The 12,271-nt window shown below is 43.9% G+C and overlaps 4 non-coding genes across 4 annotated transcripts; all 4 read right to left on the reverse strand.

The window, feature by feature from the left end:
* Positions 1-1,430: 1,430 nt before the first annotated feature.
* Positions 1,431-1,619, reverse strand: LOC130341712 (U2 spliceosomal RNA). Its single transcript, XR_008881499.1, has one exon. It is a non-coding gene; the product is annotated as a U2 spliceosomal RNA (small nuclear RNA).
* A 694-nt stretch (positions 1,620-2,313) lies between these two features.
* LOC130341720 (U2 spliceosomal RNA) lies at positions 2,314-2,501 on the reverse strand. Its single transcript, XR_008881501.1, has one exon. It is a non-coding gene; the product is annotated as a U2 spliceosomal RNA (small nuclear RNA).
* Positions 2,502-4,581: 2,080 nt separating this feature from the next.
* On the reverse strand, positions 4,582-4,772 carry LOC130341683 (U2 spliceosomal RNA). Its single transcript, XR_008881475.1, has one exon. It is a non-coding gene; the product is annotated as a U2 spliceosomal RNA (small nuclear RNA).
* A 2,085-nt stretch (positions 4,773-6,857) lies between these two features.
* Positions 6,858-7,047, reverse strand: LOC130341711 (U2 spliceosomal RNA). The gene has a single exon (XR_008881498.1). It is a non-coding gene; the product is annotated as a U2 spliceosomal RNA (small nuclear RNA).
* Between the last annotated feature and the right edge of the window lie 5,224 nt (positions 7,048-12,271).

Consider the following 12,271-nt stretch of genomic DNA (forward strand, 5'->3'; position numbering starts at 1 on the left):
GTTGCTTCTATGAAGGCCATAATAGACGACATCACCAAACAGCTCCATAGTCACATACACAGCAAAGGAGAGATGTTGTTTACACCTAGTGATGTCAGTGGTATTGAGTGACATCACAGCACAGTGCTAAGGCTCCTGGGCCTGGACACAGCAGCGGCTGCAATATCTCAACGGAGAATACGTTTATATATATGTGTGTGTGTGCGCGTATATATATATATATATATATATATATATATATATATATATATATTTCTCCGCCGAAATCACTTTTAAACCCATTTCCACCTTTTTTTCCCTTCTCTTCCTCTTACTTTTTTTTCACGTTTTTTTACGTTTTTCTCCTTTTCGCCTCTTTTCTGGGCGTATTATTCTTCTTTTTCTTCTTTTTTTTCGTCTAATGCATACCCCATCAGTGCAGCAATGCTTATTCAATACCGCCAGCAGATGGAGACACTGGGGGATAATTTTCTAAGGATTTATACTGATTTTTCCTGTCTGAATTTGTCGCACAGAAAGTTGCAGGCCAAATATGTGTGACATTTCTGCGACTTTAGCTTCTAGAGCATTTTTACAACATTATACATAGGTGCTGAATACATAAAAAGCGACTGTTCAGCGACAGACAAGTCGCATCGGCTGAAAGTAGGCCAGAATGTCAGTCCATGTTGGAGCAGGTTTAGATACAGTCTAAAGTATAGATCTCAAAGTCTGTGCACAGAATTTAGCAAGGGCCTCGCACCTTCTGATGCATCAGGTAGGTGCACAATAGCATAGCCTAACCCTCTGTACTTTGGTCTATATTGATGCGGGACATAGACAGCCAGCTGATGACCAATCCATTAGTGCAATGGATGGCTGGAAGCATTTGTCTTTGCCTTTGCAATACCACAGAAGCAATGCATGGTCAATGTACAGCAATGACACACCTGTGTGAACAGCCAGGAGACCCCCCCCCCCCCCCATGTTATGTTACATAGTTACATAGTTAGTACGGTCGAAAAAAGACATATGTCCATCAAGTTCAACCAAGGAATTAAGGGGTAGGGGTGTGGCGCGATATTGGGGAAGGGATGAGATTTTATATTTCTTCATAAGCATTAATCTTATTTTGTCAATTAGGAACATTCAGCACCCACCCGCTATCAAGGCAGCTGCCTATCATGTCATGCCCTACCTGCACAGGTGTGCTGGCTACTCAAATGATCCAATTAAGGAGGCCATTTAGTCAGCAGCAGCAGAAGTCCTGTGCCTGGACGCTCCAACAGCGGCCAGACACAAGCAGAAGCAGCAGAAGCAGCAGAAGCAGCAGCAGCAGCACCACCTTTTGTTTTTTGGCTGCAGCAGCAAGGCCCACAGGGCTGGCTAGCTGGCTAGCCAGCAAGCAGGTAGCAATGAAAGTAGGAATCTTTCTTTTTAACCCTGTAAGGGGGTGGTGCACTGTACCTGAAGATACTGCCATATCGGGTCAATGCATAGGGCGACGGAAGCAAGCTTCGAAATCGGCCCCCGTTCTCAAAAATCCATTTAATATATGGTCCCCAGATAGGGGACGTATCAGATATTAAACTGATAAGAACAGATTTTTTTTTTTTTTTTTTTTTTTATCTAAAGCCGAGGAACGTGCTTTCGATTCACCCAAAGTGCAAGAAAAAGTGCAAACGTGTTACACTAAAAAAAACGTGCACAAAGGATGCGGTCTATCGCAAGCCCTTCTCCGATAGGAGAGAGGCCCCCCAACAAACCTTACCCTTCGCCTCCGGACCAAAAGATACCTGCGAGGTTCCAGGTTCGATGTCCCTTTTCGCCGAAGCTACTAGGGGACCACAAATGCTCCCGGCATCCCCCTTGGCGTCAGCCAAGGTATCTGCCCGCAGAGCCAATTACGGTAGGTACCCTGCCAAAGCAGGAGTACCCGGGGTGTTTGCAGGGAGGTGCGGAACCTAATGGCCACACACACCTCCCCTAGACCGCCAGGAGGGACACCCAGAAGGGCTACCGCATCCTGACAAATCCTGTGAACACACAACACGCAAAAAGTGACACAGTGAGACAAAAAAGAAATAAATAAGTGAATGTGTGCAGATATACTGCCCGGACATCCGGCCGGATCTATAAAAATTTCTCTGATCCTAGCCAGAAGGCCGGGAATCAAGAGGTGAGTGCCACAAGGTGAAGAGATTATGGTGCCCGTGCTTCAACTCAGTGAGTCTATCCTCCCAGTGAGTTTCGGCACCTCGGGGTCACCACTCCCCGAGGCACAAAAGTACCTCGGTTCTAGACCCTCTCAGCCTCATGGCGAGACCCGGAGGGAACAGGTCACATCGGGGCAGCCGTCGAGCTGATTCCTCAGAACCAGCCCCGGAAAGCCCTGGTACACCTGCATCCTCCATGCAGCACCCATTCCCACCAGCCCCATATCGGCGTTACGGTCCACCGGCATGAAAAACTGATAAGAACAGATACTACACTTGATCTTAGCCAAAAGGCCGAGAAGCGATAACCGTGAAAGGGGCGGGCCCAACAAGGTCCCCTTCATGGGCACTATCACTGCTTGCTGTCAGGGAGGCTGCCAGACAATTTTCCATGCACACTCTGGGCTGGGGGGCAGTCAACCACCAGTACACACAGCAGAACCTAAACCCATACCATTATTGCTAAGCAGCAAGACAGGGGCCCATTGCACTCCCACGGGGCCTTTTTAAATGCAATCCATAACCCGGATTTGCCAGGAACCCTTCTTACTCCTCCTACTTGCATGTGACACTGGGCTTAGGATCTGCATAGGAAACACACACACAAGCACACACCTACCTTTGTTGCCTGCAGATGCCTCCTTGGCCGTCCCCAAACGGTATCAAACCAACACCCACGGGAAGCTGTAAGCATAGAGGACATGCCTGCACCCCATTGGACTTACCTGTGTGGGTTAAATCCGGGTTATTTGACAACCTATGGCGGTGATGGTTCTGCTCAGGCAGAGCAGTGCTGATGCTCCTCATAAAGCTGTCGCTGCTGTGAAGGTTCTAGGTGACATCACAAATCCCTATGGTTACATACACAACAAAGCTGGGTTGTTGTTGTTTACACTCTGCAAGGCCTGTGGAAGTCAGTGACATCATAGCACTGTAGTTCTGAGGGTTCTAGATGGATGCAACAATCTCCTGTTGCTTCTATGAAGGCCATAATAGACGACATCACCAAACAGCTCCATAGTCACATACACAGCAAAGGAGAGATGTTGTTTACACCTAGTGATGTCAGTGGTATTGAGTGACATCACAGCACAGTGCTAAGGCTCCTGGGCCTGGACACAGCAGCGGCTGCAATATCTCAACGGAGAATACGTTTATATATATGTGTGTGTGTGCGCGTATATATATATATATATATATATATATATATATATATATTTCTCCGCCGAAATCACTTTTAAACCCATTTCCACCTTTTTTTCCCTTCTCTTCCTCTTACTTTTTTTTCACGTTTTTTTACGTTTTTCTCCTTTTCGCCTCTTTTCTGGGCGTATTATTCTTCTTTTTCTTCTTTTTTTTCGTCTAATGCATACCCCATCAGTGCAGCAATGCTTATTCAATACCGCCAGCAGATGGAGACACTGGGGGATAATTTTCTAAGGATTTATACTGATTTTTCCTGTCTGAATTTGTCGCACAGAAAGTTGCAGGCCAAATATGTGTGACATTTCTGCGACTTTAGCTTCTAGAGCATTTTTACAACATTATACATAGGTGCTGAATACATAAAAAGCGACTGTTCAGCGACAGACAAGTCGCATCGGCTGAAAGTAGGCCAGAATGTCAGTCCATGTTGGAGCAGGTTTAGATACAGTCTAAAGTATAGATCTCAAAGTCTGTGCACAGAATTTAGCAAGGGCCTCGCACCTTCTGATGCATCAGGTAGGTGCACAATAGCATAGCCTAACCCTCTGTACTTTGGTCTATATTGATGCGGGACATAGACAGCCAGCTGATGACCAATCCATTAGTGCAATGGATGGCTGGAAGCATTTGTCTTTGCCTTTGCAATACCACAGAAGCAATGCATGGTCAATGTACAGCAATGACACACCTGTGTGAACAGCCAGGAGACCCCCCCCCCCCCCCCATGTTATGTTACATAGTTACATAGTTAGTACGGTCGAAAAAAGACATATGTCCATCAAGTTCAACCAGGGAATTAAGGGGTAGGGGTGTGGCGCGATATTGGGGAAGGGATGAGATTTTATATTTCTTCATAAGCATTAATCTTATTTTGTCAATTAGGAACATTCAGCACCCACCCGCTATCAAGGCAGCTGCCTATCATGTCATGCCCTACCTGCACAGGTGTGCTGGCTACTCAAATGATCCAATTAAGGAGGCCATTTAGTCAGCAGCAGCAGAAGTCCTGTGCCTGGACGCTCCAACAGCGGCCAGACACAAGCAGAAGCAGCAGAAGCAGCAGCAGCAGCACCACCTTTTGTTTTTTGGCTGCAGCAGCAAGGCCCACAGGGCTGGCTAGCTGGCTAGCCAGCAAGCAGGTAGCAATGAAAGTAGGAATCTTTCTTTTTAACCCTGTAAGGGGTGGTGCACTGTACCCGAAGATACTGCCATATCGGGTCAATGCATAGGGCGACGGAAGCAAGCTTCGAAATCGGCCCCCGTTCTCAAAAATCCATTTAATATATGGTCCCCAGATAGGGGACGTATCAGATATTAAACTGATAAGAACAGATACTACACTTGATCTTAGCCAAAAGGCCGAGAAGCGATAACCGTGAAAGGGGCGGGCCCAACAAGGTCCCCTTCATGGGCACTATCACTGCTTGCTGTCAGGGAGGCTGCCAGACAATTTTCCATGCACACTCTGGGCTGGGGGGCAGTCAACCACCAGTACACACAGCAGAACCTAAACCCATACCATTATTGCTAAGCAGCAAGACAGGGGCCCATTGCACTCCCACGGGGCCTTTTTAAATGCAATCCATAACCCGGATTTGCCAGGAACCCTTCTTACTCCTCCTACTTGCATGTGACACTGGGCTTAGGATCTGCATAGGAAACACACACACAAGCACACACCTACCTTTGTTGCCTGCAGATGCCTCCTTGGCTGTCCCCAAACGGTATCAAACCAACACCCACGGGAAGCTGTAAGCATAGAGGACATGCCTGCACCCCATTGGACTTACCTGTGTGGGTTAAATCCGGGTTATTTGACAACCTATGGCGGTGATGGTTCTGCTCAGGCAGAGCAGTGCTGATGCTCCTCATAAAGCTGTCGCTGCTGTGAAGGTTCTAGGTGACATCACAAATCCCTATGGTTACATACACAACAAAGCTGGGTTGTTGTTGTTTACACTCTGCAAGGCCTGTGGAAGTCAGTGACATCATAGCACTGTAGTTCTGAGGGTTCTAGATGGATGCAACAATCTCCTGTTGCTTCTATGAAGGCCATAATAGACGACATCACCAAACAGCTCCATAGTCACATACACAGCAAAGGAGAGATGTTGTTTACACCTAGTGATGTCAGTGGTATTGAGTGACATCACAGCACAGTGCTAAGGCTCCTGGGCCTGGACACAGCAGCGGCTGCAATATCTCAACGGAGAATACGTTTATATATATGTGTGTGTGTGCGCGTATATATATATATATATATATATATATATATATATATATATATATATATATATATATTTCTCCGCCGAAATCACTTTTAAACCCATTTCCACCTTTTTTTCCCTTCTCTTCCTCTTACTTTTTTTTCACGTTTTTTTACGTTTTTCTCCTTTTCGCCTCTTTTCTGGGCGTATTATTCTTCTTTTTCTTCTTTTTTTTCGTCTAATGCATACCCCATCAGTGCAGCAATGCTTATTCAATACCGCCAGCAGATGGAGACACTGGGGGATAATTTTCTAAGGATTTATACTGATTTTTCCTGTCTGAATTTGTCGCACAGAAAGTTGCAGGCCAAATATGTGTGACATTTCTGCGACTTTAGCTTCTAGAGCATTTTTACAACATTATACATAGGTGCTGAATACATAAAAACGACTGTTCAGCGACAGACAAGTCGCATCGGCTGAAAGTAGGCCAGAATGTCAGTCCATGTTGGAGCAGGTTTAGATACAGTCTAAAGTATAGATCTCAAAGTCTGTGCACAGAATTTAGCAAGGGCCTCGCACCTTCTGATGCATCAGGTAGGTGCACAATAGCATAGCCTAACCCTCTGTACTTTGGTCTATATTGATGCGGGACATAGACAGCCAGCTGATGACCAATCCATTAGTGCAATGGATGGCTGGAAGCATTTGTCTTTGCCTTTGCAATACCACAGAAGCAATGCATGGTCAATGTACAGCAATGACACACCTGTGTGAACAGCCAGGAGACCCCCCCCCCCATGTTATGTTACATAGTTACATAGTTAGTACGGTCGAAAAAAGACATATGTCCATCAAGTTCAACCAGGGAATTAAGGGGTAGGGGTGTGGCGCGATATTGGGGAAGGGATGAGATTTTATATTTCTTCATAAGCATTAATCTTATTTTGTCAATTAGGAACATTCAGCACCCACCCGCTATCAAGGCAGCTGCCTATCATGTCATGCCCTACCTGCACAGGTGTGCTGGCTACTCAAATGATCCAATTAAGGAGGCCATTTAGTCAGCAGCAGCAGAAGTCCTGTGCCTGGACGCTCCAACAGCGGCCAGACACAAGCAGAAGCAGCAGAAGCAGCAGCAGCAGCACCACCTTTTGTTTTTTGGCTGCAGCAGCAAGGCCCACAGGGCTGGCTAGCCAGCAAGCAGGTAGCAATGAAAGTAGGAATCTTTCTTTTTAACCCTGTAAGGGGGTGGTGCACTGTACCCGAAGATACTGCCATATCGGGTCAATGCATAGGGCGACGGAAGCAAGCTTCGAAATCGGCCCCCGTTCTCAAAAATCCATTTAATATATGGTCCCCAGATAGGGGACGTATCAGATATTAAACTGATAAGAACAGATTTTTTTTTTTTTTTTTTTTTTTTTTTTTTAAACCTTCAGGTTTGGACATTAAAACATCAAAATCCAACTCCATACTTCGTCACTTAGACTTTCTGAAGTAAAGTCCAACTCATCATTAGGTCTTTCTTTTTATTTTCAATTTCAAACAAACATAAATACCATCACCAATTACAAACTTACAAGATATCTCCATTTCAAAAACTTCCATATCCCCTCAGCATCCTTATCCCCCAAATTCTTCCTATCACACAAATAAACCACATATAACCTATCTAGAATCATCTTAATACAACCCTCCACCGACACGTTATTTCTTTTGAATACACATAAATTCCTAACATCCCAAAGTACTTCTTTAATAATGGCAAGCAACACAAAAAAAACCCTTTCCTTATCTCTCCCTACCATACTAAGTCCAAACATAACCACATCATACGACATATACCTTATACCAGTCAATTCTTTAAACAGCAAACTCACCCCTTTCCACACACCTTGCGCCATTTCACAATTCCAAAATACATGCATCACACTCTCAATCCCATCACACCCATCTCTTGGACACCTCTCATACCTTCCAATCCCTCTATTTCTTTGAAATTCTCTTACCGGTAACGCACCATGCAAACTCTGCCATACTATCTCACGTTGTCTATTTGTTACTCCAACAGTCATTATACTCTTCCACACTCTCCCCACATCTACAGCTCTCACCATATTAATTGAACATTCAACTTCCTCTTTTTTAATGTACCCAATCATACTCTTTTTACTCACAAACACTTCTGGACCCACACCAATCAACCTATAATTCTCCAAAAATTTCACCACATATACATACCAACTAGGACACACAAAAGCATAAGGCACTCTCAAATCTCTTTCCAACCAACCCAATTTACATAACACACTGCCACCCAAATATCTCACCATACATGCACAACTCTTTTCACCTCCCATCATTCTTTTCAAAGCAAAAACAATATTCACACCCAGATACACATCAACATTCGGAAAGTCCATTCCTCCATTTTTACCATCTTTCATTACAATCTCTCTCTTAACTCTTTCCATCTTTGTACCCCACAAAAACACAAATAACATTCTTTTCACCTTTCGCAAAACCATATAACTTGGCGGAAACACAACAGCAACATATAACAGTATTGGCAAAATCACACTCTTCACTATCATAACCTTACCAACCATTGACAACTCTCTCAACCTCCAAAAATTCAATTTCTTTTGCACTCTCTTCCCCACATCCTCCCAACTATTTCTACCATCCAACCGTTCATCCATCTTAACCCCCAACACTTGAATAGGCCCTTCCACCCCTTCCATACCAACATCCTCACTCTGAGTCACACCACCAAAACATTTATATTCACTCTTTCCCCAATTGACCTTAAAACCAGACGCACCACAAAACAGACTTACCAATAACTTGGATCTTCTTACAGCCGCAACAGATTCACTTACCACACATACATCATCCATATAAGCCAACACTTTAACCTCTTTACCACGACCCCCCGGAACTCTCACACCTCTCACACATTTATCCTTACGCAATAATTCTAATAATGGTTCCATAGCACAAATAAAAGCAATAGGTGACAAGGGACATCCCTGTCTCACCCCTGAACATACTTTAATCTCCTCAGTCATCCATCCATTAATCAGAATCTTACTATACACTTCCTTATACAACATTCTCACAATATTCACAAAATCACCTGGAAACCCCATTTTAACTAGCACCTTAAACAAAAACCCATGCGACAAACGGTCAAAAGCTTTTTCAAAATCAATTGACAACACACGAACCACCTGCTTTCTACACATACCATCCCACAATATATCTCTCAACAAACACAAATTCTCACTAATTCTTCTTCCTGGCACACCACACACTTGCTCCTCCCCAATCACTTGCTCTATCACGTCCCTCATTCTATTTGTAATCAGCTTTGCAAATATTTTATAATCCACATTCAACAAAGTTATCGGCCTCCAATTCCTTATATCATTCACATCCCCTTTCTTATAAATCAAAACCACTATCCCACTCTTCATACTTTCCACCAATCTTCCATTAGCCCACATATACTTAAAGATACTCTCCATATCATCCTTCAGTACATCCCACAATTTCACATAAAACTCAGCCGGCAACCCATCCTCTCCAGGAGTCTTATTTTTAGCCATACTATCAACCGTCCTTTTAATCTCTTCCATTCCAATCTCTCTCATTAAACTCTCATACTCATTACAATCTACCTTCTTATCAATCACTTCCAGCACTTCCTCAGCCAAACCCCTATCACACTGTTTGACTGCATATAAGTCCTCATAAAACTCTTTCACCACATTCAGTACAGCTTTGCCTCTCACCAAACCACCATCCTTATCATACACACTCACTAAATCATCCTTTCTCCCAATCACTTTCTTAAAAAAATATCTTGAACACTTTTCATCCTTCTCCAATTTATCCACTTTTGCTCGGTACATTAACTCTTTTCCTCTTTCATTCAACCAATCCTTTATATCTCTTTTCACAGCATCAATCTTACCATCCACTCTCCATCCCTTCTTTTTCAACTTAATGAGAAACCCCAACCTTTTATTCAGCCATTCATACTTCTTTCTTTCCCTAGCTTTCCTTTTATAACCTTCCCTCTTGAAAAAAACCTTAGTTCTTTCTTTAACCCACTCCCACCAACACAATAAATCCAAAAATTCTTTTTTCTTCTCACACCATAACTTATACTTCTTAATATACCTATCATATACCTCCTTTTCATCCAACAGTTTCACATTAAGCTTCCAGTAACCCCTCCCACTTATGCAAATCTCATCCAACACCAAACCACAACTCACACGCTCATGATCAGAATAAATCACTCTCTCTTGCTTATACCACATACATCCTATCATTTTGGACACAAAACACATATCTAATCTTGACTCACTCCTTCCACTCTCAGCATGATATGTTGCTAACACAGGATTCACACCACACACTTCAACCACATCTCTTAACTTGAAATCACTCACCATACTCTTAAGCATATTTCCAGAAACATCCGCATCCCTCCCAATCTCACAGTTGAAATCACCTACTAACAACACTGGTTCCTTCCCAGACAAAAACCCCTTAATTATTTCAAACAAACCCACCCTCTCCTCCTTATTCACAGGTGCATAAACATTAATTAACTTAAACTTAAACCCATGTAACCCAACCTCCACCAACACACACCTTCCTTCCCTTAACACCATTTGACTACAAACTTTAAACTTATTATTCCTAAACAAAACCCCAACTCCATCATTTCTATTTACATTAGAGCAAGACCACACTGCTGGTCCATATCTCCACTCCTCCTTTTTTGGAGGAAAATCCAATCCACATTCCTGTAGACAAATTATGTCATTATTAGTTCCTGCCAATTCCTCCAGAATGGCCGCTCTTCTATTCTTATTTTTAAAGACTCTAACATTTGACAAACTAACCGAAAAAGACATATCAAATCAAATAACAACCCATAGGAAGAAAAAACCTAGAAGAGAGTTAATGAACTTTACGGCTCAGTGTCGAGGGAGAAGTTTCTTCTCCAATGCATTTATCCATTTCACCCTCAGATATTGCGGCAAAACGATTACTCGTCTCCACCACCGTCTGCTCCATCTTTTCACCACTGGCACCTCTCGCCGCCTTCCGTGGGGGACGAAAAAGATCTTCCTCTCTCTCTTTAGCACTTTCCTCTTCTGAATTCGACCATTCAACTTTTTGAGTGCCAGACACCTGAGGACTAGGCACCTCTTCAATTCTCACCTCCTCCTCCATCTCCTCTTCAATCTCCTCCTGCACCTTCTCTTCCACCACCGTTTCTTTCTCAATAATAGCAATCACACTCTTTTCTGCCATGTCTGCCTTTGCCTTTTCCCTTTTTTTAATTGCCAAATCTTTTCTGGCCTCTTTCTCCTTCTCCCTTTTAGCCACCTCCGGACAATTTCTATACACATGTCCAACAAGGCCACAAAGATCACAAGTTCTGGGCTGTGGACAAGCTCCCGCTTCATGCCCTGGCATTTTACAATTTCGGCACTTCTTATTACCTGGACAAGCCTCTTTAACATGTCCAAACAGCAAACAATCACGGCAAAACAATGGCTGGCCATAATAATAGACATAACCCCGGTTTCCGGCGATTGAAAAATTGGCCGGTGGGTGTTTCACTCCACCAATGCTCCCAGGATCCAGCTTCAGTTTTACAAAGAACTTCCATGTGCCATTAAACACACCCAAACTACTAGTTTGCTTCACTCCCCCTTGGACACTTTCACAGTAGATACTTAGAAAGTTCTTAATCATATCCGGGTCTAAGAATGGATTGTACATATGTACAAACAGAGTCTTCACTCCCATCTCAAACAGAGGAAAAAACTTTACATTTTCCAAGACAGGGTTATTGGCATTTCTTTTCAAACATTCATAGAAGTTCTGGCAATCAGCTTCATAGATGAAGGACACATCATATATTCCTTGCTTCCTATTCTCTTGCACACAGAACAAACTATCCATGCCAAAACCACCCAATTTCTCCACAAGTTCATGTCCAATGTACTCAATCCGATTCTTACCCCGGTCAGAAGTTTCCACCACAAAACGTACAGTCTTCTCAATCGCAGGGAGGTATTCCTTTCCAGCCATTGTTCTTCTCTTGTCTGTCGATTCCACAGTAAGATCACCACTCCGGATTCCTGCTCAGCAGAACACCCGCACCCCTGACCCAGACCAAGTTTACACTTGATCGGAGCCAAAAGGCCGAGAAGCGATAACCGTGAAAGGGGCGGGCCCAACAAGGTCCCCTTCATGGGCACTATCACTGCTTGCTGTCAGGGAGGCTGCCAGACAATTTTCCATGCACACTCTGGGCTGGGGGGCAGTCAACCACCAGTACACACAGCAGAACCTAAACCCATACCATTATTGCTAAGCAGCAAGACAGGGGCCCATTGCACTCCCACGGGGCCTTTTTAAATGCAATCCATAACCCGGATTTGCCAGGAACCCTTCTTACTCCTCCTACTTGCATGTGACACTGGGCTTAGGATCTGCATAGGAAACACACACACAAGCACACACCTACCTTTGTTGCCTGCAGATGCCTCCTTGGCTGTCCCCAAACGGTATCAAACCAACACCCACGGGAAGCTGTAAGCATAGAGGACATGCCTGCACCCCATT

The sequence above is a fragment of the Hyla sarda genome, unplaced genomic scaffold (assembly GCF_029499605.1).
Source record: "Hyla sarda isolate aHylSar1 unplaced genomic scaffold, aHylSar1.hap1 scaffold_624, whole genome shotgun sequence".
In the NCBI taxonomy this organism is placed as follows: Eukaryota; Metazoa; Chordata; class Amphibia; order Anura; family Hylidae; genus Hyla; species Hyla sarda.